General features: G+C 38.2%; 1 protein-coding gene across 9 annotated transcripts in view; it reads left to right on the forward strand.

Moving 5' to 3' along the window:
* The window catches only part of ADAM22 (ADAM metallopeptidase domain 22), a 140634-nt gene that overhangs the window by 20193 nt on the left and 93108 nt on the right, over positions 1-27333 (forward strand). The window lies entirely within an intron of this gene.

A 27333-nucleotide genomic window follows, 5' to 3' on the forward strand; every position in this document is an offset into this window, starting at 1 on the left:
ATTTCTACAAGAATAATAGAATAATTTCCTGTTGAGAAGCACCAAGTCCACAACAGTGAAGTGTTTGCTGGAAATAGTAATTTTTTATACACTACTGAGAGTAGGTGAGTAGGTTGCATAAACCTGTTTTATTTTATTTTATTTTATTTTATTTTTGGGGGGGGGGATGGCAGGTTAGTGGTGTGCTCACAGTTAGTTTCTGAAAGTTCAGCATTTTCCTTTGGTATGAATTTCAGGTCGTCATAATAAAAGTAAATGCATGTACTAGTGGCGCGTGAAAAGACCAGTTTGGGATGTGATTTTCATGAACTACAGCAGTTCCCTCTAGGTGGAGTTTTTGTTTACAGACAGGTACATGTGCACATACATAAACACATAAACACATGTGTATTTAAAATTTGATTTTTGAGGGGATTCTATTTTTATGTCATTTGTCTTCAATGACATTAGACCAGTATTTCTATCAGAAACTGTCAAAACCTGCCCTTGGGTTCTTGAATCTAGAATCCAACTTAACTATGACCTTTCCCTGTGAAACAAGTCTTTTTATAATGTGAAAACAAAATCATTTTGCAAACAGTGCAAAATGAAAACAAGAAGGCTGTAAGGCAATTAAGATGTTTGGCTTCTATCGTGATATTTAAATCATCATTTAGACTGCTTCTGAACTAGAAGATCATCTGCAGATCATCAAATAAAAGGAGAGCCAAGAATACCAGAGCAACATTTAAATTATATTCTTAATTATTATTCCTGTGAACAAATCTGTTTTGTTCTGAATGGCTGTATATATTTTTATTCTCTTGTAATTCTTACTTTCTATATTATATTCTGTATGTATTTCTAAGGGTCCTGAGAGAAAAACTATATATATATATATATATATATATATATATATATATATATTTTTTTTCCTGAGGAATGTTTTTCAAATTTGGCTCATGATAGCTTTATAATTGAAAAGTAGTTGAGTGCTTGAAAGGAGTTAGGTTCAAGATTTTAGTTTTTTTCCTCTGGAAAAAAAAATGCTGGGTTAGTGTTTATAACAAAACCTCTGCTAATATCAAAACCATGCTGAAGCTGTGATCTGTGGTAAAATTATCTCTTATGCTCGATATACACTTGAGGAAAGTTAAAGGAGATATGGGGGATGGAGAGGGGGGAAAATCATTTTAAATACATGGGTTGTCAGAAAGGAAAGACTCCCCCTGCCTTTGTCAATCTCCCTTCTTGTAGTTTGCCTGTTTAAGTCTTGCTGTATATGGTGGCTCTATGTGTGAATGTGTTTGAGCATCATCTTCACTTATGGTGTAAATTGTGGACAGTAACAATGAAAGTGTTGATTCTTCCATAGGACTCTCAAGATGCTGGTGAGAAAAACCATCAAAATTAAAATTACAGTAGTAAAACTTTTATTTATTTTTTTCTTTATTTTATTTATTTATTTATTAAAAAAAAAAATTGAAGTATACCCCTGCTTCTTACTGGCTGTGTGCAAATAGATTTTCTTAGTTTGGTATTTTCTTTGTGTGTATAATTTTCGCTATTCAATTCAATCATTGTATCTGACAATCAGTTTCTCTGTTTCCTCTGCTGCATTTGCCCATGCTTTGCTATACATCCTCCTGCTATGAACCCTGTGGTATTTAAGATTCTGTGATCTTTGTATATTTTCCATCTCTTTTCTTACTCAGTTCTCTAAAGATTCACACATCGCTTTCTATTAATCTTTCCCCCCCCCTCCAGTAACAATTGTTCCCTCTGCCATTCTCATAGATACTGCGTAACCTCCTTGTTTTTCTAGCAGCATTTTCCTTGGCAACTTTTTGTATGCTGACAGTTGAGGCTGGCAGAGATTTTTGTGGTCTCCTACTTTTCTCTCTTCCCCTATTGCCTGATACCCTTTCTTTTATCTCTTCACTGCACCAGAAGAAATGCTAAAAAATGAATTTGTGTGTTGGTTGAAGCAACTTTCCTTTCCTTGTCCCTTCTTCTCTCAGCTCTCATGACACTGCTCTGTAACCAAAGGCTGATCTCTGCAGTGAATAAAGCTGGGGAGATGCAGGAGGGGATCATTTCAGCCAACAGGAAAACTGAGGCCCAGGATGGGGATGTTTGTCAGTTCGATGCAAGTAAGAGGAAGGAAGAACAAATTTCCAACTGGCATTACAGTGTGGTGGTCTAATTTATTATATAAATCTGCATGCTTTTTTCTTGGTCATCGTGGATCTCAACCAGTTTTAAATGTGTATTTGTTCACGTGGAACTGAAACATTATCTTGAATAGTAATAAAAACTCCTACTACCACTAAAAGTCTAATAATTACAATTTATTTTCAATTTTTGCAGTGGTAATATTCCACATATATCACTGTTCTTCCTCCCTCCCCCTGAGCTGTGATAGTGTTTCTATAATAGGCTTTTTCAAGACAGTGTTTCTTTTTTTTTGTCATTTTTTTTTGCTTGTTTAGCTGCCTGAAGTATTTACAAAGGAGCTTTCAGATCAAATAAGCTGTATATTTAAAAGGTTCAATCCCTTAGGCAAAGGTTAGGAAAGCCTTAGTTGCACCACGTTTTTATGAATCCATTGCCTCGGTGTCCTTATGTGTTCAGCACTGCGTAGAATGGAGCTGTTTTGGGGGGCCACCTTCATTAACGCTTTCTTCAGCATTAGTGCATCTTGGAGACGAATGCTGGCCTGTTCAGGCCAGTGCTGCTTGCAGGCTCCCCTCCTGCACCCGTCCAGATCTGGCCATCAACCCTGAGCTGTGCGTGACCTGCATAGCAATGGAGAGCACTTATTTATTTATTAATAAATATATTAATTAATTAATTAATTCATTTCCATTGATGTTTTTAATTCCACAAAGCATCTGTGGCTCAGCAAATGCCTATTCCTTTTTTTCATGCAGAATACTTCTTCTTAACTGTAGCCACGTGATCATTTCACACCTTGGATTGTAATTATGTGATCAAAGAGCAGAGCTCGACAGAATATGAAGCGTGTTTCTGAACGCCTCAGTGAAGTACTTTCGGTGCTGTGAAACACTTGGGTCTGTTGGAGGAGGCCTGGGCCAGGGCACATCCAGCTGCTGATGGAGCAGCAGAGATCTGGTGGCAGAATAGCCCAAAGCAAGCTGTGATCAAGGTGTTGGGGTGGGATTAAGCACGCTGCAAGTTTGTTAATCAGCAGAACTACAGTATCTGTGCTTGGTGGACAGGCCCTGGCACGGTGACCACAGTAGGTTGGCTTTGTGGTAGCCATTTTAGTCAAAACAATAGGTCCTGGTCCCTTCCTGCTACAGCAGCAGCCTTCATTTGAGGGCTCTCATGTCACACAACTTTTTGAAAGAGTGAACATGTCAAAAGCGTGAGGTCCTCGGGTTCATGGTGCTGGGAAAGTGCTCTAAAGGACCATGACCTTGAATAAGGACTGCTCTGCCCTCCCTACTGACTGTAACTTTGGTGGAGCACCCTTACCACCTGCTTTCTCTTCTTGCAATGCGAATGTAATTCTTCTGATCCATGTGTTAGTGGAAAATAATCTACAAAGGAATAGTTGACTGGACAAGATGAGTTTGGCACCACTACTCTCTGTAGGAAGTGTATGCACTTTTTTTCTCCCAGCACCCCAGAGGAACACTAAAAGTGTGTCTGTCAAGAGTCATGACAATGACATCTAGAAATGACAGATCTCAAATTCAGCAAGTTTACCAAGACTTGCATTACTTCATTTTCTATGTGGAAAACAAAAGCCTTTTTCTACTAGCTTATCAAAAGCTGGGCAAAACCAAAGAAGCTCATTCAGAAAATACTGATAGGTATTTCGTATATCCTGGTCTTCAGTTAAATTATTTCTGGTTAATGATACTAGAAGGCTCCTGGCACTTCAGGAATTAATTATTCTGCCTTGCCACTGAATGTTTTTTTCAGCTTCTGCTGAGAAGGATGCATACTTTCCTCATTGCTTGTGTGGAATTTTTATTAGGAATATCTCTTAGCTGGGGTTTTGTAAACTTTAGAGAATCAGATCGTAAACTTCATAAAAAAAATCCCCAAGACTGAAGCAAAATAAAAGGCAGCTTGACAGACAAGTGCCAGCTTTTTTCATGAGACAAACTGCTGAAACTTTGCCTGTAATTTCTCTTGGCAAATGGTCTCTAGCACTAATATCAATGTGTTGTGTAAGCTGTAAATGAAAAACATATTCCTGAATTTGCTCTAAATTATAAACATTTGGCTGTGTGGAATTCAAAAGGATTAGCTTCCTGACATGATTTTAAAAATTGCAATTAAACTGTTTCTGACTCTCACCATTTCTGGTAAGTCTTTCTCCCAGGTTCCCCCCATGGGTCTTATGCTCCTCTGATCATCTGGTGTTCTTGCAGCAAATGCAGGTGGCTGTTTGCGGTAAGTGATGGCCAGATCAAATGTGAGGAGGAGCAGATCTTCCTTTAAGCTGTTTTGGATCTCCCTGAAGTCCAGCCCAACCTCTATTAGATATTTTAATGAATGCCTTTGCTGCACACAGTCCCAACTCTTCTTACTGGCAGCTGGAATTTACTGGGATCTAGGGAATTTAAGTTATGTTCACTTCTCTTATTTGTGCCCTATGTGTGCCAGCTGAGGAGACTCACTTTGGTGTGATAACCTTTTGCTAATTGATTCTTACTTAAAATAATGCCTTTTTATTGCCATATGAAAGTGCCCTTAAAGTGTAACTGTATTATTTAGCATCAATTTATAGGTAGCACAATGTAGACCAGGTTCAGGTCTTCTGAATGAGGTACTGACTGATGTTCTGAAGTATTCCTAAATTATTTGTTTGACGTGATTCAAGTGCACTGTGATCAGAAACCCAGCTACCAAGCAGGATTGTTCTTTTGCAATCCCATTTTGAAAAGTCATTTATCTTTCCCCCAACCTGTAGTGGAAAAATTAGTATGGTCACTATTGCAAACCCAATGTAAGGAACACTTTCTCCCTGATCTTGTTGCTTAATTTCAAAGGTTGATTTTGTTCCCTGTGAGACAGTCATTCTGCAACTCCATTTGCAATAGCATGTTTTGCTAATGCATACTTTGTATAAATTATTTTTCAATGACATAATTTTCTTCTTCTTTTATATCTTTAATGAGAAATGTCATTTCTACAAACATTCTATTTTTGTTTGGACTAAAAGACAACGAAAGGTGAGACAAAATTCAAAGCAGTTTCTGAGGCTAGGGCGATTGACTGGGATTATGCAGTTAGATCTGCGTAGCATCTTAATAAAGGATTCCCATCTTGTTGTTGTTCTTGTTGTTGTTCCAGGCATGTTTTGAAGAAGTATGGGAATGAAAAATTTGTCAAAATAGAAGTTGTTTTATGAATATTAATGGTTATTATTTATTACCCTCAGTTATAAAGTTTTGAACATCTTTTTTAGACTGAAAAAGCCCCGTAGCAGTGAGTTTTCCTCCCACCTTGGTACCTATAGGAAATTAGCCTTCTTTTTGTTACAGTAAATAGGTTGAGCTCCTAGATCTTTGAGAGAAAGTCATCTTTGAAGTCTGTTAATCATTTCCATGCCTCTTCCCTGATCTCTCCAGTTTATCCATATCTTTGCTGAGTTGTAGACCCAGCACTGCATTTTGGCAGTGTCACATATAAAGGTAGCCCAGCCTTCCCATTTCTAATTGATTTGTACCTCTTTGTTCACATAGCTGTTTCCTTTTAGAGTCAGACTTCAAATGTTACTTTCTTAGAAGCTAATGCAAAACCAAAGTGCAGCCCTCAGGGAAAGGGAGGAAGAGAGAGAACAGTGTGTGCACATGTAACAAACTGCATAGATATAGCTCCTGTGTGTGTGTTGTGCTGAATGAGATGCATGGCTTCTAATTCACTGATGTAAATTTATTCTGTCAACATGGTGTTATTTGCCAATAATACTCTGAGATCTCTCTCTGAAATGAATAGGGATGTTTCCATTGGCCTCGAGGATGTGTAAATGTCCCCAGTTCTTTTTGTAACTAGTAAATATTAGTCTTGAAAACCTAGCTTTGCTACAGAGAATAAATTTTTGGTAATGATTTTAGTGGAACGGGGATTCAGTCAATGTGATGCACCCATCTTTTAGAACAATTCTTGATTTAGCACCAGCTATTGGTAAATGCTATTGAAATCAACACAAGTTTGTTACTGCTTTCAGTTTGTCTGGGATTTGGAAAGTTAATGTGATGTCTGTGAAATGCTTGCAAGTGCTTATTTGGCATTCTGGTTAATATGAAAACACAAAAATGTAATTTGTTTCATTTATCTGTTGCTTCCAAGTGTGTCATTGTAAGGTAGTCTGAAGCACCTGCAAGAGAATTCCCCTGATGTCTCTGAAATGCCAGCTCAATGGCTTGTGACTTCTAAGAAAAATAGTGTTTAAAAACATTTCTACGTGTACACAAAATCTGTGCATTCCCTCATATGTACTTCCTTAATTCACTAAAAAACACTTCTGAAGAGGTCAGGTTTTATATATATATATATATATATATATATATTTTTTTTTTTTCTCTCAATAGATTTGATAAAGAGTATTTTACTGAATTAATGCAATTGCATATATTGGAAACAATATTTATTAGTTTACAGTACAGTCATTAAAACATATGGGATTATCAGCACTGAGTACATTGTCTTTCCATGGTGTGATTATTATTATTATTGTCACAGAAATAATTATATAAAATATTAGTATGTAGTTATGTATTACTGTGCATTTGTGAGTAAGTGTGTCGGAAGAAATTGATTGATTATTCTGGAGAGAGGTTATCATTTTATTGCTATAATGTTTTTCTTTCTTGATATTTCTTAGATTATTAGATAATTTAGGAGCTACATATTTTATACACACATACACAGATCTCTCATATGTACAGATTAATTGTGCTGTATTTAGCATCTTTAAAGTAAAAAGGCTTAAGCTGGGGAAAGAATCAAATTGCTTAGCATGTTTCAGTGCTATGAATTTATCTTCTCAGTGCTGAATATCTCCAAGGGGCAGTAACTTTATCATTCAAACAACCTCTTGCCATTATGAAATCTTGTAAAAGAAAAATGAATTGTATTTTGGATTTAGCTTTTACAAAGTGGCTTAGATTGTCCACGTATTTCTGGATTTACTGCTGAAATAGAATCATATCCTCACATGTTAATATTAGTTTGAGACCAGAGTTTTTGCATGATTTTCCATTTCTTTGTTTATGCTTTAACAGCTAGAATAAGATTTGTGTTTATAAAAGCAAGTCTTCTATTTTCACAGCCACATGAGTTGGTCTCATAAATGCTGTTATCTTTTGTGTACTTTGTCACTTCAGTTCTCAGACCATTGTGGCTACAATGCTGCTACTGTCCTATGTATTGTTATTTATAAATATTGATCAGAGTAAGACATATGAAGAAGATAGTAAATATGAAAATTCATGAATTGCAATGTGGATAGCAAGTATTTTCTGTGCTGTCATTTATAGCATCTCCTTCATGAGTCAATAGCCTTCCTGCTGATATGGCTCCCTTCACATGCCTTGCCTTGTGTTGTCCAGCACTCTGTCCTGCTTTTTCCTTTCTCCTTGAGAACAGCTTTGGCATTGTGACCTTTTGTGTGTGTGCATTAAAAATAGAAACTAATTCACTAATAGAAACACTGAAAGTGCTGTGGACCTTTTAGCTTGGGGCTCAGATAATAGCCTCAACTAAGCAGTGAAATGCATTGAAATCCCCTTTTCTAGACAAGGAATCAAGTGGTGCACAGAGCCAGGAATAAAGATATGGAGTGTGAAAATTTTAGAAATTCTTAGGTTTAGGTGGAGTTGAAGGACCTGAATGATAACTGTCAGTGTTGCAAAAGCACAATGTTTAATTCTGCGGCATTTTTACACGAGGAATAAGAAATTCAGCCCTTTTCTACTCAGGACAGTGGTTCTGCTTAAGAAATGTGGTTTTAGTTTAAAGACTGAATCAACTGGCAATATTAAAATGCTATTTTCTTAACATGTGGTACATCTTACCAGGCAAATAACAATGTTGGATTTGTGCACACAAGGTCTGCTGGCTTATCAGAGCAGTGGATTCTGGTGCTTTCTGTGTGGTGCCTGTTAGAGATAAAACACTAAAACTATGGCCATTTGTTTCTGTGGTTGTGTGGAATTTGTATCACTTTTTTATTATTATTATTATTATTTATTTTATTGTGTTCTGCTAGCAAGATTCAAACCCAGTGTGCTTACATGGTCTCACACTGTGGCTGGAAACAGGCTCCCTTTGGCAGGCTTTCTGTGTGGTGTTTTGTCTTTAATGTAATTGTTTCATTTGGTTGGGACCTGCCTGGGAGTAAAACCTCATTTACAGAGGATTGTCTCATCTCAGCTAACATGGGAAGTTTGTTTCTTTGAAGGAAACAACAAACTAAACAAATTCTGCACCTTCATGGGCACTGCTTTACTCCTCCTCCTGGGTGCGTTGGCATGAGCAACACGCCCAGCGCAACCACCCCTCCCTCTGGGGACACTTCTTTCCTCCTTCAAAACATGCACAAAAATCAGGTTTCGAATCCTGAAGAACCAATTAGCAAGTGCACACCTGGTAGAGAACTGGTGATGCTGCCCATGGTGCTCTGTAGGTCAGGGTTGGCTTGGCTATGGCCTGACCTTCGCTCAGCTCAAACACCTGCACTCTTCTGATACTTTCCGGGCCTTCAGATTGTGCAGTCTGGGATTCTGTGTTACTGCCATGCTTCTGTAATGCCCATCTAATGCCCCTTCCACCCTTTTATTTTTCAATTATACGATGATCAACATTTCCTTTTAAATAATCTTTTAATTTGAACAGAACTCAGTATGTCTCTAAAACTCTTCAGAGATGTGCTTGCTTCCTATTGAATTTTACCTCCATATTGTCTAAGTTCCATTATGAAATAGTAGCAGGTGAATCCAGTACTGAAAGATACCTTATTTATATTGCTCATCAAATAGGGCATTGAAATTTGGGTTATGCAGAAATAGAGAGCAATTTGCATTGCACAAATACATGAAGAAGCATTTTAATGAAATGAACCATCAGACAATCCTGATAGAAACACTGAGCCATTTGGCTGTTTTATGGTATGTTATTGAGAAACTATTTTAAAATTCATTTTCAGTTTCAAGTGTTTTAACCAATGTGTGTAGAATTTGGTTGTATTACCATATAACACAAATAAATTCATGTACACCAGAAAATAACTCTTTATCAATTGACTGAAGGACTGGACGCATGGTAATAGTTCTATTTATTTTAAAAAATAGGACAAGAAAATGTTAGAAAGTATTTATTGTGTGTCCTCATTCTGTTCCATTTACTTTATTTCTTCTATCCTAAAGGAAATAAAATGCTGTCATTTGGTCTGATAAACAGTGAGATGAAGGAAGAGAATCAGTTTGTACTTTTATTAAAGATGACCTACAAAATGATATTTCTCCTAAATTGGGCTTTTGCCCTTTTCTGAGATGTAAAAGGTGAATTGAAAGATTTTTTTTCTTGTTGTTCTTCTCTCCATTCTCTGAAAAAATAAAAGCACTTAAAATCCAGATTTTTAATAGCCTTTTTTTTTTTTTTTTTTTTTTTTTTTTTTTTTTTCTAATTCAGTGTTGCCAACCTCATGTCAAATCTCCTTGTTCTTTCTGGAGGCTATTGGGGAGGGTATAAATATACAGCAACAGTTTGGGATAAGTGGAAAACCTGGAGGTGGGTGTCTCAGGGGCTTTCCTTGGGTTCCTGAGTCAGTTCAGAAGTGTGTTGCTTTGCCCTGACTTGCCAGCTTCAGTAGAAGCTGCCCTTGAGAATGAATATACAATGCTCTACAAGAAGCATTTTGTAGGTCTGGTCCCTGGCTCACATACACATACATCCGTCTGTATGGTACGAGGGATGGTCATTCTTAGGAGAAACTATTGTTCTCAGCCATATTTAAATGTGTATGTTTATATAGTTAGGTTTCTTTTGGTAGAAGAAAAAAAAGTTGTTAAAGTCTTTTTTTTTTTAAAAAAAAAAAAAAAAAAAAAAAAAAAAGATTTGCACAATCTGTAGCAAAGAGCTCGTCGTTCCTGTCTCACCTCTTGGTGTAACTTCATGTGCTTATGTGAAACTTCTTTTTAATAGCACCTTTATCCTTCCTAAGTCATTTTTATAATTCATCCTCTAAAGTAAAAGTCCTCCTGAGGACATACTGAAGACTGGCCTAAATATCAAAAATGTGAGATTTGCTACAGAAGAACAAAATGAAAGTATTCATGTCCAAAGGGCATGACAGAAATTAAGCCCTGGTTGCATGTTATCAAATAAACCGTAGTGACAGTTCTGAGACTCCAAACCATTGTAAAGATTACTTAATACATCATTTAAAAATCCTCCTGGTCTTTTTGAAGGCTGTGTATTTTTGGTATCCATTATTCTGCCTAAGCCAGCCAGCCCAAAAAGCACATCTTAAAGTTTGTCCCTCTACACAGCAGCTCAGTTACAGCAAAGCTGTGCCTTTTCTCATTGTAAATGTGGCACTTATTGTGGCACCCATTCAGCCTCCCTTTCACAGAGACAGCCTTGGCGGCGGCACTAAAATTGTAATTGTCTCTCTGCTTATTATTGCTCCTGTAATGAATCACACTTTCCATTTGGTCTGTCAAATTCGGATAGTCAATGAGGTTATGCTGAGAGAAAAGGGGGGAAAAAAAAAGTGGAATTACTCATGTTTTCAGAGCAAGGAGTAAGGAAATACAGATATATTTTCACTGTCTAAAGAGACAGCTATTTCTAAATACACTGAGGGGACAAAAAGTTTTTTGTTACGTTGCCACAGGTTTCAGCATTACCTCTGGTTTTACTTAATTGTAGTAAACAAATTTCTCCCACTGACTTTGGAGAGAGGAATCCAGCTGAAGACATCAGATTTTCAGTGTGTTTCTGCCTATGCAAAGTAGCCTCACTGATCACAGGGGAAACTTCCTAGAAATGAGCCAAGGAATACATTTGGTTTATTGTACTTCGCTCCGGTAGGTTGCACATCAGTAACTAGAAATTGCAAAACATGAAGCTGAAGAGGAACTGCAAAATCAAGCTGAATATGGTGTTGGAAATAAGCTGCCAAATCTAGCTAGAGACATTAATGGTAATAGATTTCCAGTGTTAATGAAAAACGGTGGCAGGAGTTTTTAATTTATATGTTCACAGCCTTTGCTTTGGTACAAAGTGAGAGGGTTTCTTTTGTCATTCTCATTTTGCAAGAATTGTTAAATCTTATTTTACAATGTATTTGCTGGGTGAGCTTGCTGATCTTTAGCCTGTACTTATCCATAATCATTCTTTGATCTTAATTTCTTTTGGTATAAGAGGATGTATTTCTCTTTGGTACTTTGCCAGAAAATCACTGCTAATGGATTTCTGGTGTGCTAGAAATTTTGCAACAGGAACAGATACAACTGTGTTCTGATGGCCTGCAAATATACGATGTGCTGCCACTTAAATTAGGCAGCTAGGCTGTACTCATGCTTGGCTCTTCCCTTTGTCTGGCTCTGTAGACAGACTGTGGAAACACAAAAGATGCAGTTCATCACTTCTTATTGAATATGCTTATTTTCCCTGTTTGGCAGCATGACCAAGGTAATTTTGCAGCCGAGAATCATACCGTACTGGGAGCTGAAACTAATGAATTTTTGCTGTTCTCCTGATGACCAGGTTCTTGCACGTGTTTTTGTGGGTTTTGAGCTGTGAAAGTCATTTTAGTTCACTTCAGTCCTGCTCCATCTGAACAGCAGAAATGAAGCACTTTAGGCCCAAACATGCACGTTTGCTGGCTGATGCTATTTTTGCACTTACCATGAAATTTTGGTTTAAATTAGCCAGCTAAGGTCTTAACCACATTTGAGGTAGACCTACAGACACTGAGTGCTGGTTTTCATGTGGTAAGTTGCTGCTTTTCAGTAATAATTATTCCATTTATCCCATGTGTTCACAGTGGGTTGTTTCACAAGTACAAAAACTTGAACATGACCTGTGGGTTTATTTGAAGGACAAAAGATGAGCCTTTCTTTATGATTAAGTTTCTCATAAATGATGGGACATTTCAGGTTGAGACCATGTGTGGTTTACCCCAAAAAGCTTGTCAGATAAAGCTATTGGTATCAGCTTTCAAGGACAGAGCGCAGAAGAGGGTCTGTGGTAGATGCCTGAAAATAGGCAGTTGATGCTGAGGTAGGGAGGGATGATATCACTTTAATCTTTTTCAGTATTGATGCCAACAAAAATATTGTAAAATAAACTTCCACTGCTAATCATATATCTTTTGGGTTTGGGGCTGTATTATCTCAGTGTTTGAGTACTTACTATGGTCTTCCAACTGATCTCATCCTCCTGAGGGTCTGAAGTGTCTTTCTGAACACTGAGTACAAAATAGTGCTGGGACTTCTTCTGCCCTATGTGTGGAATATTGCACCACTTCAAGCAATTTTTTCTTCTGTCTAGTGATTGGCAAATACATTGCTTTTGGTTGCTGCCGGGATGAGAAAGGAATATTAGTGCTTGAAAGGAAGGAAAGGAGAGCACGACTCATATCTGTGCCTTCTGCCTGTAGAAACCAAGCAACTAAGCAGATAGGATCATAGAATCACCGAATATTCTTAGCTGGAACGGACCTACAAGGACCTTCATGACCAGCTCCTGGGTCTGCACAGGACCACCCAAAAATCAATTTGAGAGCATTTTGCAAATGCTTCTTGAACTCTGACAGGACTGGGGCTGTGACCTGGGGAGCCCTGGGGAGCTTCTTCCATTGCTCCCATCTGTCCCACCCCTTGTTGCTGCAGAAGATGTATAGTTGGGCCAGAATGGGGTGGATTAGACCTCAGAGAATTGTAAAGTGCAGAGCAGTAAACTAGTGTCCTGGAGACCTCTGTTTTACTGACAGCCTGGTGACTTTGGTATTGTGTACATTGAGAATTGGGATATTGCTTGTAACAATTGTGGAGAAGAAAGCGGGGAGGAAAGCATATGTTCCATAGCTTTATTTAGTCATTCAAATTGCTGAATCTTTCTGGGATTTACACTTTAAAATGTAATTTGCATTTTTAGAATACATTTTGAAAAATCCTCGTTCTCTTGTGTACATATAGTAGCATGTAGCATAAAATATCTTAATAAAATTGCTCTTAAGCCAGTGCATAAATATCCCAATGCCTGTGAGGGTTTGACTGCTGTGTAATAGCTCAAAGGCTTCAGAAACAGATTTCACTGAGGCTCTCTTGCTAGGTGATCTGTTAACTTTGTAAACATAACTTTTATTTCTTTTTAAACTTAGTCTCTTATTCCTGGATGGACTACTCATCATTAAAATATAATACCAAGAGTATGTCATTAACTTTCTGAAAAGATTTATCGCATCTTATTCCTTAAAATCTCTTGTAACCATTCACTGAAATGAAATCTTAATAGAAAGGATGGACAAGGTAGAAAACTTCACTGCATGTCTTCTTAAGCTGTAATGCAAACAAATGTTGAGGAATACCTATATTGACTTTTTGGACTTTGAACAGAAAATGGTCTTCAATCAAAGGAAAAAAAATAGAGCAAACTTTAGGTAGTCTATCAGAATATATTTATCTCTGAATCATTGCGACACTCTTCTTGTTGGTCCATTCTGTAAAGCTGATGGGTTAGACCAATGTGGTTCGACTACTAGCTATTTGTATAATTCAGTTGGAAATAGGTAGAGACTGTCAGAGAATCCAAACTAACATGTTGTCTGAAAGCTCTTCACAAGTAGCACAATGAATTGTATTAGTAACTTCAGTAACATCTCCATGCTTTTTTTTAAAATAAATGTGTACACAAACATACACTCACTCTTACCTATTTGCATATATACAGGTTTATTTCTGCTCTCTCCTCTCTCTTTATAGATCTATCTGCATTTAAGACTTTGAGTAATTCTTGCATGGCTACTGCTTCTAACAGCAGTGTGCAAAGGCTGTTGTTTGTAATGGAATTGTCTAGACATTGTCTGAGTGTGCAGATATTAGTATGATATAGGTAATGCATATTTCGGGCTTGGCTTCTTGTATGGAAGATGTGCTTGAATATCTACATCCTAGGAGATTTTTTTTTTTCAAATTTTCTACTTACTTTTTCTGTCTCATATTCCTCCCCAAACAGGCAGACTGTGCAAGAGAAGCACTTAGGCACTTGAGGAGATTGAGATCTTAACTACTTTTATTTCTCTTGCAGATAAATTCTAAAGGGTGCCTGTTATTACTATTTTTTAAAGCAAATACTTTGCTTTTATTTTGGTTTCAGTTTTTACACCTTGATAATCATGCAGATAATTCCCAAGAGCAACTCACATTTCTCATGAAAACAAACATGAGAAAAACAAGGCAATTACTGCTTGGTCCTTGCCAAGCCTGTCATAAGAAAAGACTTGGCTTTAACTACTTTGGTTTAAGACAATATGGCTGAGATTGTTTAAAAATAACAAAAAAAAATCTCTGCACCTCTTTCTGTCATGGATAAGTTAAATTAAAGCAGCAACATATGGAGAACATACCAACACTTTACCATGCCAGCAGGAATAAGAAAAGTATTTAAGCTGACCATCGAAGACATGTGAACCTTTTTTTTTTTTTTTTTTTTTTTTTTCATACTGAAAGCAGCTTCAAACTATTTTCAGAAGCATTTGCAGGTCATTGTAAATTTCCTCACCCCTTGTTGCTGAGAACACAAATTGCTTCCCACCCTCACAGAGCAAAGGAAGACCACCGTAGTGCTACCGAATTGACAGCACGGAACACAGGGGATGAGCAAGTAATGAGTAGCTCTCCGTCCTGTTGGCCCACTTGTCCTTCAATATCTCTGCACACAAGTCTTCTTGAGAATTCAGACAGCTAACAGATGTATTAATACTCGTGTTGTGTCAGCTGTGTCACTCCAGCAGAAAAAGGAGAAGATGCTAATGGAATTGCACATGGGCTGTAGCAAACTAAATTTTGCTCCTGCACTTGGACAACTGCTGCCTTTCAGTTCTGCTTTATCTAAACCTAATAACTGGTTGTCATTTATGCATTTCATATTTTCCATGTTTAGACTTGTGTATAGCATAAAATAAACGTTATATGTCAAATTTTGCCCTTGGATGAACATTGGTAGTTCTGGTTGACTTCAGCAGGAGCTGCAGGCAAACATCCTAAAAAAAGAACTTGGCCTCAGATCTAAAATCCCTTTTTGCTGCATCCTGTATTCCAGGAATGTGTATCTCCCTGTTTTCCAAGTGCAGCAGTTACCAGCATTGTTAACTGGTCTCTTTCAGTTGTCCTTGGAAAGCCAAACAGAAGGAGCTAAATATTTCACAGGGCTAAGAGGCCAATGCTTGAGCACCACTGAGAACTCAGCCCCTGTTTTCTCAGCCACCACCTAACCAAAACATTTATGATTTTGTAAGTATGCATGGAAAATTAACACCCCCACCATCCATAGAGCACTCTGTTCACTCTATCCATCTGTAGAAACTGTTACATCTGTGCTTACTGTGTTAATAGTGTGACAGTGTAAGTGTTTTCTGTATTTTTAAGCTGCATTTTTATGCATTGTTAATGTATTGGAACTATGTAGCCACATTTTCCCTGGGGTTTCTGCATGTGGCGAACAAGCTCAGCTGTGGATTACTATTATTACTTAAGGAAGAGGCAGAATACCGAGATGGGGGAGGCAGCTCTCTGCAACAGAGCGGGCAGAGGAGTGCATCAGAAATGAAGAATCCTTTGCCCTCCTTAGCCCATATGGCAAACAAAACTTTCCGACTCACTACAAAGGAGCCATGAGACAAAGGAATTTTAATTAGCTAGGCAGAGCGTAGTGCAGAGGGGGGGGAATAATCAATATACAGAGAACACCTGGAGAAGCTAAAAGCTGCATTAGGTATTTTCCCAGCAGATTTTGATGATAATTTCATGCTGTTGTAAAGTGGGATTGCTGGCTTGCTGGTAAACTGGGTACCCTGCTGTCAGTAAACTGAAACTTGTGAAAGCACAGAAACATTTCTTTCTCAAGTCACATTTCCCCATTTAACAGGAGAATTCCCAGTACCTAACACAGGACTTTGCCACCCCAGCTGGGGGATCTAAGCAGTTGGCTGCAGAACTTGCCTTTCAGGCATGATGGTTGCTTAGTACGTATTGCAAATCAAAAGCTTTCTAAAGCCCAGTGTTTGGAGCTTTGTCCTGAAATATGAGACAACTGATTTTTTTATTTTATTTTTATTTTTTCATGCAGATCAGCCTAAGCAGGGATTTTTAAAACAGTTCTACTATCTGCCTCGTTTCCTTAGGTGTTCATTAGTGATTTTAGCTTGTGCTGTGAGTTGATGCTGGGTAGATGCTAAAATGAGCTAGAGAAATGATTCAGTAATCTGTGGCAACTCTTCAGGGATGAGGCTAGTGTCAATGTCAGTTTGAAGAACAAGGAAGATTCACTAGCATAGTAACTAAGAAAAATTGTATTAACTTGGAGGGTGTGAGTAAATAGACATCTATTTATGAATCACAATGTTTTTTCTTTCTTTGTTTTTCCTTACAGATATCTCAGATGGGCATTGAAAAAATTGTCATTATTCAGTCTCTGACCTTCATTGGATAATAATGTTATTATTTTAATATAATACCAGGTTTTGTTTTAGTGGTATTTGTGTATGTCACAGTTTGTACTTTCCTTGACCCTTGGTATAATCATCAGTAAGATATTAATTTGTCTCATGACAATTTATCTGAAATTTTTCTATGTTAAGAAGTGTTTTCAAACAGAAGATTATGTTTCTGTGAGGATCCATTGGAGCCCTATCTCTTTAATGCAAGATTGAATAGCCCTGTTCATTCACTTTTGTATAAAGAAACTTTTCGACCTTAATACTGATTTAATATCTTTAGGGTTATCATTTCCGTAAACACAAAATATTATTATTATTTTTAAAGTTCTTAAAGTTTTATAAAAATTATTATTATTATTAATTTCAAAAAAATGTGGAATTTAAATATGAAAAACTAGCATTAAAATAATGGCTAACGTATTTGCAGTGCTGTCTTAGTGTGTTTTGTAGGAATGCGCTGTTTCTACTTCTCTAAACGAGAATGTTTTCTCAAGTCTCAGAACAAAGCAACATTTAATGCTCCTTTTTAGTGTCTCCATTGCAGAGATCATTATCAACAGTAACTTATTCTTCAACTTCAGCAACCCAAAAATCAATTTGCAGGTACCGTGTGGTATCTGCTGCACTAAAGGGTTATAGCACTCTGTAGAGATATTACTCCTGTACCATGCTGCTAAAATACTGCAGATCATATTTCTGTACTCAAAAAGTGGAGATTTCAAGGTGACCTTCTAGGTATATTTATACGCAATATATGCTCTCTTGTGTACTTTGGACACTGTTAAGTTTAGAAGCTCCACTGCTTTTTCACGGTGTACCCTTGCACTAGTTTTGCTGCCTCCCACAACTTGGGAGCTGCTTCTATATGAAAGGGGATGACTCTATAACAAGTAGATGATTTATCTAACAAATCACCCATCACTTCAGGGTGATAGTCTCCATGCTTGAAAGCTGGTGTTAGGACTCTCAAGGACTCTCCCCAGAACACAAACATCAAGTCATTAATTTAGCAGCACCCCCAGCAGTATAATCCTAACCACCATCTCAGATTGTAATTTGACAGTTGTCATATTTATTTGTTTTTGTTGGTATTTCAGGGTTATCCAGCAAATGAGTCCACGTTTTGGGATCTCTTGTGTAAAAGCTGCCCTTTCCTCTTCCATGGTGTTTGCCAACATTTTCATCCTCCTCTTTCAACTCCTTTCTCTCTCGTGTGTTAGAAGCTACCACTGCCAAAATAAGCATACCTGGTCCTACCCCAAAGTGGGCTGCTGCGAGGGAAGGAAGACAGAGAGCAGAGCCCTCCGCCAACCCAGGTCCTGGCATATGAACTTGCTGTCTTATAAAGCGCTCTTGTATTCTGGGTTTCAGCTCTGTGCATGTGTTTTGCATCAGGCATGGACATCATCATTGTTTGCTGGGTGCTCACTCGTGTGCGTGCACTTATAACAGTGGATTACACTCTTTATCCTGCTTAATGAGACTGAGTGGGTAGCCTTGTACTCAACATATTTTAATTGTGGTAGGGAATTTGCAATAATATTTCTTTTTATTTTATTTTTTTTTTATTTTTTCTTGGTTGACACTCAGAGCTACAGTGCTTGTTCACTCAGTCACTAAGCGATTTTTCGGCTCAGAAGGTCTTTTGGCTTACCATGAGTGATGCTTCTGCTACTGGCAGTGGCAACCAAAGCTCTAACATCCATTCTTGTTTCTCAGGTTTTCTGTCCCTGCCTGTGAGTCTTATGTAACAGAAACAGCTGAAAGCACCACAGTAACATGTTTACATAAAATCAGTAATATCCAACCCATCTGAGTGGTGTGGCCACCTTCTCTCTCCCCATTTAAGTTGTGTCCTGGAAATCCATTTTAACTTCACAAGAGAAACAGGGCTGAACTCACTGTGTTCTTCAGTGGTGATGTGGATAGAAGGATGTAAAGACAGGAGACAAGTTTGGGAAAATTTTATATAACCATACCTTTGAAACCCCTGGCTACATCCTGTAGAGACTGGTAAGAATTCAGGGGAAATGAATCTGCTCAAGCACATCCATCCTCTTCGCCTTTCTGCTTCAGGCCAGTAAAGCTGCTGGCACAAAATTATGCAATACCCAGCTTGCTTGTCCCAGCCTGATATTTTGGTGTCACATCTCCACTCTCATCAGTTTCAACTTTCAGAAATACATTCCAGACTTGGGCTTCAGTATGTGGTAGGTCTTTGGTGTGGCAATAAACCATGGCTGCTTTTACATGAGTTACAGAAAATAATCCAGAGCTAAGCATTTATTGAGAGCCTTAACAGTCAAATTATATTATAGCAGCTCATTTTAAATAATAGTGCAGCTAAAACTGATACACTGATATGGTGCCACATCTACCTGTCTCTGAGTTATGTTCGCCCATCTGTGGTCACCATATGTCCTCACTCCATGTCCCGAGGTCCTTGTCAGGTGTTGGATGTTGATGGTGGTGGTTTCTTTCTCAGCAGTCTTGGGTCCATTTAGTGTTATTGTTATCCACTACTTAATCACTGGGCAGCTGGCTGTTAGAGCTAAAAACAAGTTAAAATGAACTCGAGGCCAGCCACAGCCTGCCATGTGGGGTGGCCCTGCAGGCTGCCGGTTGTGCAGGGCCCGCGGCCTCTTGCTGGCAATGGCCACGCACTGCCTACGTTGCCCATCAGGTACCAGGTGCTGCTCTATACCTGGCAGAAGGACTACCTATGTCATGTTGAATTTTGAGACAAGTAGACAACCTGCCCTATTTTTAACTGGGTAAACCCCCTCTTCCTTTTTTTTTTTTTTTTTTTTTTTTCCCCTCCTTTTTTCCTTGGGAGCAAACATTCACAGCCACCATGTAATACAGTGTCTAAATGCAGTACTTACCTAAACTCTGGAAAAATGCTTAGGACTGAAATCAACATATGTATGCTACAGCTAGTTTCTCTTGCAGTGTGAAAAACTCTTCTGGTTCTCATGTATACACTGTCATTACATGAGGATTGCTCTTCCCTTGTGTCGGAGCTCAGCGGCATCCTTTTCGTAAACAGGAGGTTGTTAAGTGCTTCCAGGCCTGTGCTCGCCTGGACTTCAGTTTGCAGATGAAACAAGTCAGGATCATTGCTGTTTTTATATCGGCCTTGGATACTTCTAATTCCTTTCTGATGTTACGGGCAGAAGAGTGTAAGGTATGCACTTAATAGGTGAAAGCAGATCATGGGGGTTGAACACAGAATCTCCAAACCCCAAAGCTTTAGCTATTTATGTCCAGGACTACTAATTTGCTGTGTGAGCAGTGCATGGAGATTTGCAATGTGCACCCTCAGGAATGAGATATGTTCAGATACTTTGATGGTGAAAATGGGTGGGCATATGTCAAAGACAGCTACTAAATTGAAATGAAAATGGGAGAAGTCTGTGATGTCTTGCATGCTGAAACAATCTGTGAGGGAAGCACTGTGGCTTTCAGCTCAGTGCTTTTCCATTTTCCCTCAGTGGTTTAGAGCTATTTTTAAACTCAGTATCTTTTAAATAATGCATAAGTTAACAATAGAGATTTATAGTACTGGAAAAAAAAAACACACAAATGATCTTAAAACAACCCAGAAAATCCTACCCAGACTGCCTCCAGGAGGGTCTCTGAGAGGAAGAGAGCACATTTGTCTGTTCAGTTTCCAGACATCTTTTGTAAAATTCCATTTTTAGAGCGAATCTCCTGTCGTTGAACTGAGATCTTTCATTTACAAAGCACCTTCCCAATCAAAACAACTGAATAAATACTATGATGAGAGAAGTACCTCACTTTGTGGGCTGTATGTTTTCACACAGCACAGCCTGATCTGGCTGTAAAAGTACCTTAGCATCTTTGCATGTCAGGAGAAGGAGAATCAGGAAAACCCTTCTCCTCTGGGAACGGTATGCATGAATGGTTCGGTGGAGCTGTGCGACTGCAACTTGTCCTGCTTTTTCAAGCAGCACCAGATACACACGTGCTCAATCACTATCCTGTGTATGGGGAGTTGAGCCACCACAGCTCATGTAGGCATGTGAAAATATAAGACCTGAAGCACTAAATGGCTGCCCTGGGTAAGGTGGTGGCCGGGGTAGTTAAGCCCAAAAAGCTTGTGCAGGCTGTTTGCAGTGGCCGTGCTGTGTCTGTGGGGCTGGCACACATCCACAGAGAAAGATGAAGAGAAAGTGGTGGCTGGGAATGTCGTCACTGCCAGACCAATTTATCTGGCCCCAGTTGCTTTGAGAAAAAGGTTTTCAGGGACTGAGCTGCTGGGCAGATTAATTATCCTGGCAGCTCACAGATTTGTAACCTCTGTGGTCATGAGGCCAGTGTAAGCAACAGAAGCCTCTGCTTGTGTGTGAACTGTGCCAGGAGGCAGGAACTGCAGAACTGATTTCAGTTCTTCTTAAGTGTTAACCTCAAAGTATTTCTGAGCCTGAGCTGGAGGACTGCAGCCTCGTCTGCCCAGCAGTGACACAAGCAGGGAGTTTAGAGATGGGGCAAGACGCTGAAATTAAGAATGTACCAGGGTTTTGTGGTCTGCAGCATTTTTCATGTCATCTAGATCTACTTTTGCTAATGAGATCTCTAACAGGGAGAACGCCTGTTTTCAGTGATCTTTTTGCTTCTATTTCCTAAAAGGTGTACTCTAATGATCTTAAGGGGAAAGGAAAGAGGAGCACAGAGTATTTAGGGATCCAGCATCAATCATGTAATTTTATTCCCTTTCGCTCATGTCAAATGCCTTTATAGCATCATGTAGACAGTAATAAATATTCATGTCAGTGGAAAGATAGCACTTTTTTTTTTTTTTTTTTTTTTTTCCAAGTACATTTGGAAATAATTTGCACTTTAGTTGTCTGAAAAATTGCAGTTCTGTGCTGGTTTTCAGACACATTATTTTAATACTTTCTGAGATATTTTGGGTGAAATGGTTAGCTAATTGGACCTGTTTCGTGGTAAGAATTCTCTCTTTTGTCTTGCTTTCTTTAAATTTAAAGAATCCGTAATATAAAAGATATTTACTATTGGTTGTTCTTGGGAGAGAAAAGTAATTAACAAATGTCTGTCATTGAGTCATTGATGACTTACTTACAGGGTTTAGAGAAATAAAAGGTCTACCGGCATGTTAATTGTAGTTCAGTATTTGGTTAAAGTGAGAAAAATAATCACCAACCTGAAATCAACACAGGGAATGTTTTTAAGAATAATATTTGAAATACCTTCTTGTGTCAATGTATTTTTTAAATTGATTTTTGGGTTGATGATTGGCAGCAGTGATTATTTTTGATACATGGTTAATCTGAAAAATGAAACATGAAGTGAAGTGTGTAGTGCATGTATTTTTACAGGATTATTGCTCGTGGTTTACTGTCAGGGGGATAAAGTTTTAGAAAGAATCTGGGGAGAGAGATTGCAGAACATGGTGTTTGGTTTGCATATTAATGATGGTGAATAAGGGTTGGAGTTAAATACCCATGACTCCAGTACAGTGCACTTTGTAGACGTTGTGAAGATTCCGTGTGGAGAAGGGATTGATTTGACTTCATCCTGCAAAATATGTAGTACTTTGTTGTTGTAGGATTCCACGTATGCATCTTCTTCAAGTATTTGTCCACATATGCTACTGTGTGTGCATGTGCACTTCAAAAAGTCAGTGTAGATGGGTTGTGCCTTTTAAAATCCCACGGGGTGCACGTGTCTTTTCTTTCCTTATGTTGCAAGCCTAAGGACATAAAAGATGGTGCATGCTTCCCCCTGTGCCTCTCATTCAGTTTTGGCGGGTGACCATGTTTTTGGATGCCCATATGGTCTGCAGCTGTTCTAGAACCTCTTCTTTACTTCCCCTTTCCCTATCCTTTTTCTCCTTGCATTGGAGTCTTTCAGAGAGTTGCACCATCCTTTTCTCCATCTTCAAGCTTGTTGCTGCCGATGAAGTGGCACTTGGTGGTCTTCTGAACTCCATTGTATGGCCTGGATACAGAAAGGATGCTCCACATTGGCATTTCCAGGTTGCCTGGCTTCAAGTGGAGCACTAACAGTTGCTTAGGTTAATTGGATCTCTGGTTATATGTTATTGCAAAGATTTTATTAATTTGCTAACCCAGAAAGATGCTTTAGACCAAACTCCAAGTTAACCCTGAGGACAAATCCTTGCCCTCAGTCTCTAGTCCGGCTGGGAACTTGAACAAAAGCTATAACGGAGGGCATCCCTTCATTCTCAGAGAGGTCTTTGTCTGTGGGGATTTTTCCCAAGAAAGAAAACCACCCCCAGGATTGCCAGGAAGTCTTTCTTCACTCTCTTTTTGCTTCCCTGTGATGTTGCAGGCTCATGGCAGCAGTGTCCATTTTCAGGAAGCTCCCTTCTCAGGACCCAGTTGGAAGTTGATGTGGATGAAAACTGTGTAGTTGAGCAGAGAATGCTGTGGATGATTTTATGCCCTGCTTATGCCTGTGCCCCAGCCCTAACTAATCTGCTCAGATAAGTTTAGTGTGGCGTCTTGTACTTACTGGTTCTGGCTTCTTCAGTGATGCTGTGTGGTTATGATTAGTGAGCTGGGGGGGATTTCTTTCATATGCCCTTTCTGTATATGCATAAACATGGTTAAAAAAGTTATTTTTTTGACTATAGGTTAAAATATAGCCTGCTGTTGTTGTATTTATTTTTTTAAATTGAAAGTTTTCTAGTCCTTGAAGATCTCAGAGGCGCAAATCTACCTCAGAGTCCATGCCTAGACCTCTGGTCAGGTCATGGCAGAAAACTTCTGTCTGTAGGACAAATGTTTAAAAGTCTCAGCCGTTTCCGCTGAATTTGTCTCATTGGTTCTGGAGTTGTGTGAACTATGCTGTGAACTTCTAATGTAGGCTTGCCAGTGATAACCTGTGTTCTCATCAAAACTAGAATAAATAATGATGTAAAGATATGATGGTTTTCTACTGGAAAAATAATGTGTATGTTTGCCAAAATCTTATCTAACTTTTCAGCCTTTCTGGGAAAAAAAAAAAAGTGTTTGGGATTTCTTTGGCCATAGTTTCTTTTTTCCTTGCTGGATGAAAAACAGTAACAGAAAGGAAAACAAAAACATTTTAAAATACTGAAAAAAGCTTTTGAAGTCTTGCCTCAAAAATACCAAACTGTAATTTAGAACATTTTAAACAATTTCTCAGATTTTAATTCAGCAAACTAGTATATCTCTGTGCTCATTATTCTTTCAGTTGTATTCTTTTTCTGCAAGCTTTCCTTTTCCTTCCTGAAAAACATATTGCATTCTGTGTTTCATTCATTAGCTGGTGTGTTGTTACTACCCAGTCACTGACTTTCCTTCAGTCATAGTGTAGGGTTCTTTGATGCACAGCTCTGAAAAACTAGAATTTGAGACAAGAGTGTTATTGTGCTTTTGGAAGTGATATTTTGCAAGTCTGGGATAGTAACTCACAATTTTTTTCCATGTCCTTTTATAAACCCATATCAATAGTACTGCTAAACTACGCATTTGTATCCTGAGTAAATCACTGGGGCTCAACTGGCCAAGTAGCAAAGAATAATTGCTTATTTTGAGTTGTTTTCCGATGCTTTGCAACAAGTTGCTCATTCAGGCAAGATGAATAAGATTCTATTTTAATGTGTTTCTCTTATTTAAGTATCTTTGAAGATTAAAAAAGGAATCGCTTGGGGAAGAAAACCCATTTCTCATTTGACTAAGGGGTCTGGTATTTGTGTGTTGTATTACTACTAGTGAACTGAACTTGTAGTGATAAAAGTGTAAAGCGTGTGTGCTATTTATGGCTAATGTACAGCACCACAAAGACGGTGACAAAGCAGAACTTTCTGTGCTTTCATTGTAAGGTGCTTTTTGTGTTTTAAAATACACTCATTGAAATGGGAATTAGGCACCTTCACTTTGTGCAAGTTCAAATTGCGAGGACCGAAGTATGAACTTTATGTCTGAACAGTACCGTAATCCCAAGTATAAGAAGAATTTCTCTAGCAGATCACAGTATCTGGAATAGCACTTCTTCAGTTCCTGCTTTTCAGTTACCTCATTCAAGTTGAAAACATTTCCTCTGTTCACCTTGTCCTTAATGTGTGCTTCCTGCTGTTATTATATATTAATTCTGCAAATGCATTATTTAACTAAAGAGCATTTTAGGCTGCGAGCTGTTAAAAAGTGAAATAGTGTATCAAAGGATGCTTGAGCTAAGGGAGAACACGTTTAATCTTATTTTTAGTTTAAGTAACAGTTAATTTTCTACTATTTGGAGATATGGATTAAGACATTGTAGAGAACGTATCATTGCATTTCAGGAGTTTGCTAGTGCTTCTGATGCTAAATTGAGTTCTGTTTAATGTGATTTTTTTAAAAAAGTATTTCAATACAGAATACAAAGCCATACATATGTGGATAGTTTCTGTGTTTCCTGGCTTCCTCAATGAAAAGCTGTAGGGTGTGTTGTACCAAGATGAAACAAGCTTTGCAAATGCTGGAACTCTCCATGAGAAATTTGTCTGTAGGTCAGAGGCCGTGTCTCTCCATGAGGACAAAGTCAGTTGTGTTTAGAAAAGGGCTATGCTCTGTTATGCTTTGCTCTGTTAAACTTTGCTTCCCTTTAAAATATTTCATAAGAAAACGTAAGATAGGTTTTATAGGTTTTAACGATGACAGGCACTTCTTGTAATGCAGAAGTGGTCTTTGCTCTGCTAGTATAACTCCAAATACTCAGCTGTTGTGCAAAGCCCCAAATTCTTTTACAATGCTGATACAGATGTTGGAAAACCTTGTATCCATCCTTTCTTCAGTGTGTCACCCACCTGCCATTTGGGTTAAACCATGGATTCCCACAAAGTAAGTTTCTATGAAACTCAGGTTGTCTCTCTGGGGTTCCCATCCATGTATTTGTTCTCCTGTTTTCAATGTTTTAATGCTTACATATTTTTCTCCCCAAATTCCCTATCTCAAATGCTTGATCCATATTGTGTTGTTTAATAGAAATGGATTGATTTTCAAAAGTTTTATGTATTAATACTCTCTGCTTTATTAACAAATACAATAAATACTCAGCAGCTCAAAATATGTCGTGTATAGATTCTGGAGAGAAAATGGCAATTTGGGAACAAAGAGGAAAGATAATTTACAGCAGGTTCTTTGCTTTAAAACAAAGCCTGTTACATCAAAGCTATACAAACATTTTCCAGCTAGTCTCTTCTTTGCTTTCTTTGGTCCAATGAATCCATTGCACAGCAGAGTGGAAATGATGAAGTTGTTGATGCCAACCCCAGATTCTGAAGGGCAGTGATGAGTGTACACTTCATACAGAAACAAGCAAATCAGTGCTGTGACTCTGAGTGTATGGGGCTGTGCAGCTCTTTCACAATAAGTGTTTTAAAAATAAAAAATGCATAATCTGTTACATTTCTGATTAAAGCTTCAGTTTGGAAAAGTTATATATATATATATATATATATATATTTGTAAAAAAACATTTGTTGAAAAACCAGCACTAAGAGAGAACATGTTTGCAGGGTGTCAGAGGTGTCTCAGATGTCTTCTTATCTGTTCTTATGCTCTAGTTCCCTGGTTGCTGTGGAGCAAAGTTGTGTGCATCTCCACACAGCACTGGTCTGTAAGCAAAACAAATGTAAATGGAAGAAAACATTTATTCCCATTAAGGGTTTTTTTTTTTTTTTTTTTTTTTTAGTTACTTTACTTTTGAATTATTTTTTCTGTAAGGCTATAAATGTTTCGAATTATGCCAGCCAATGTTTGAGGTTGCATCACCTCTCCCCAGACACTGTTAGCTATGTGCACAACCAATTAGCTTGTAGGGAAATCATCACTGCACGTGTCTTTATGATTTAAAAAAAAGCAGCTTTTATTTTTCTAACTTTCATTTTAATGCTCATCTCCTAATATTAAGGCAGAGTGCTGCAGAATTCAGTCATATGAGCAGTCTTAAGCAGAAGTACTGAAACTATTCCTGTGGAAAAAACAAGGAAACAAAAAACCCCAACACATCATGGGATTGATTAATTGCTAGTATGTTTGTAAATATGTCTGGTTTTGTTAGGGAAAAAGCAGTCTGTGTTAGACATCTATACATAACTCCGTAACTCTTGTAACTTAAAAACAACCTCCTTGGAGGTTGGTTTGCTTTACATTTAGCTCAGCATTACATGCTATAAGAGTGCGTGGAGCTTTTGGATGCGTTCTCCTGTTCTGCAAGCCACATTAGCCTCCCTGATGCTTGCATGTCAAAAGCATTGCACTGCAGAACCTGAGTCTTGAATTCAAATTTTACTGTAAGTAATACATGACATGTTAGAAGGACTATTTTTGGAAACATAAATAATTTAAAGAATTGAGCAAGACTCCAGAAATGTGTTGTAAGGAGGATAATAATGGTATCCTTATACATTTCCATGGTAAAGAGGAAAATACAATCTCGAACGTGTGTTCATCAGTGTGAGACACAGGCACAAACAGTGGTGCCATTATCTAAATTAGTGTTTGCAAAACTAAACATGACATTGCTTAAAAACTGATGAGCATTGCTGTGAATGAGAGCCTCCTGAACTCTCTGCTGAGGCCCTGCTGTGTCCTCCCGGGGATGTTCCACCACCTGATTTTAGGCAT

Source organism: Oxyura jamaicensis, chromosome 2 (genome assembly GCF_011077185.1).
Source record: "Oxyura jamaicensis isolate SHBP4307 breed ruddy duck chromosome 2, BPBGC_Ojam_1.0, whole genome shotgun sequence".
Taxonomy (NCBI): Eukaryota; Metazoa; Chordata; class Aves; order Anseriformes; family Anatidae; genus Oxyura; species Oxyura jamaicensis.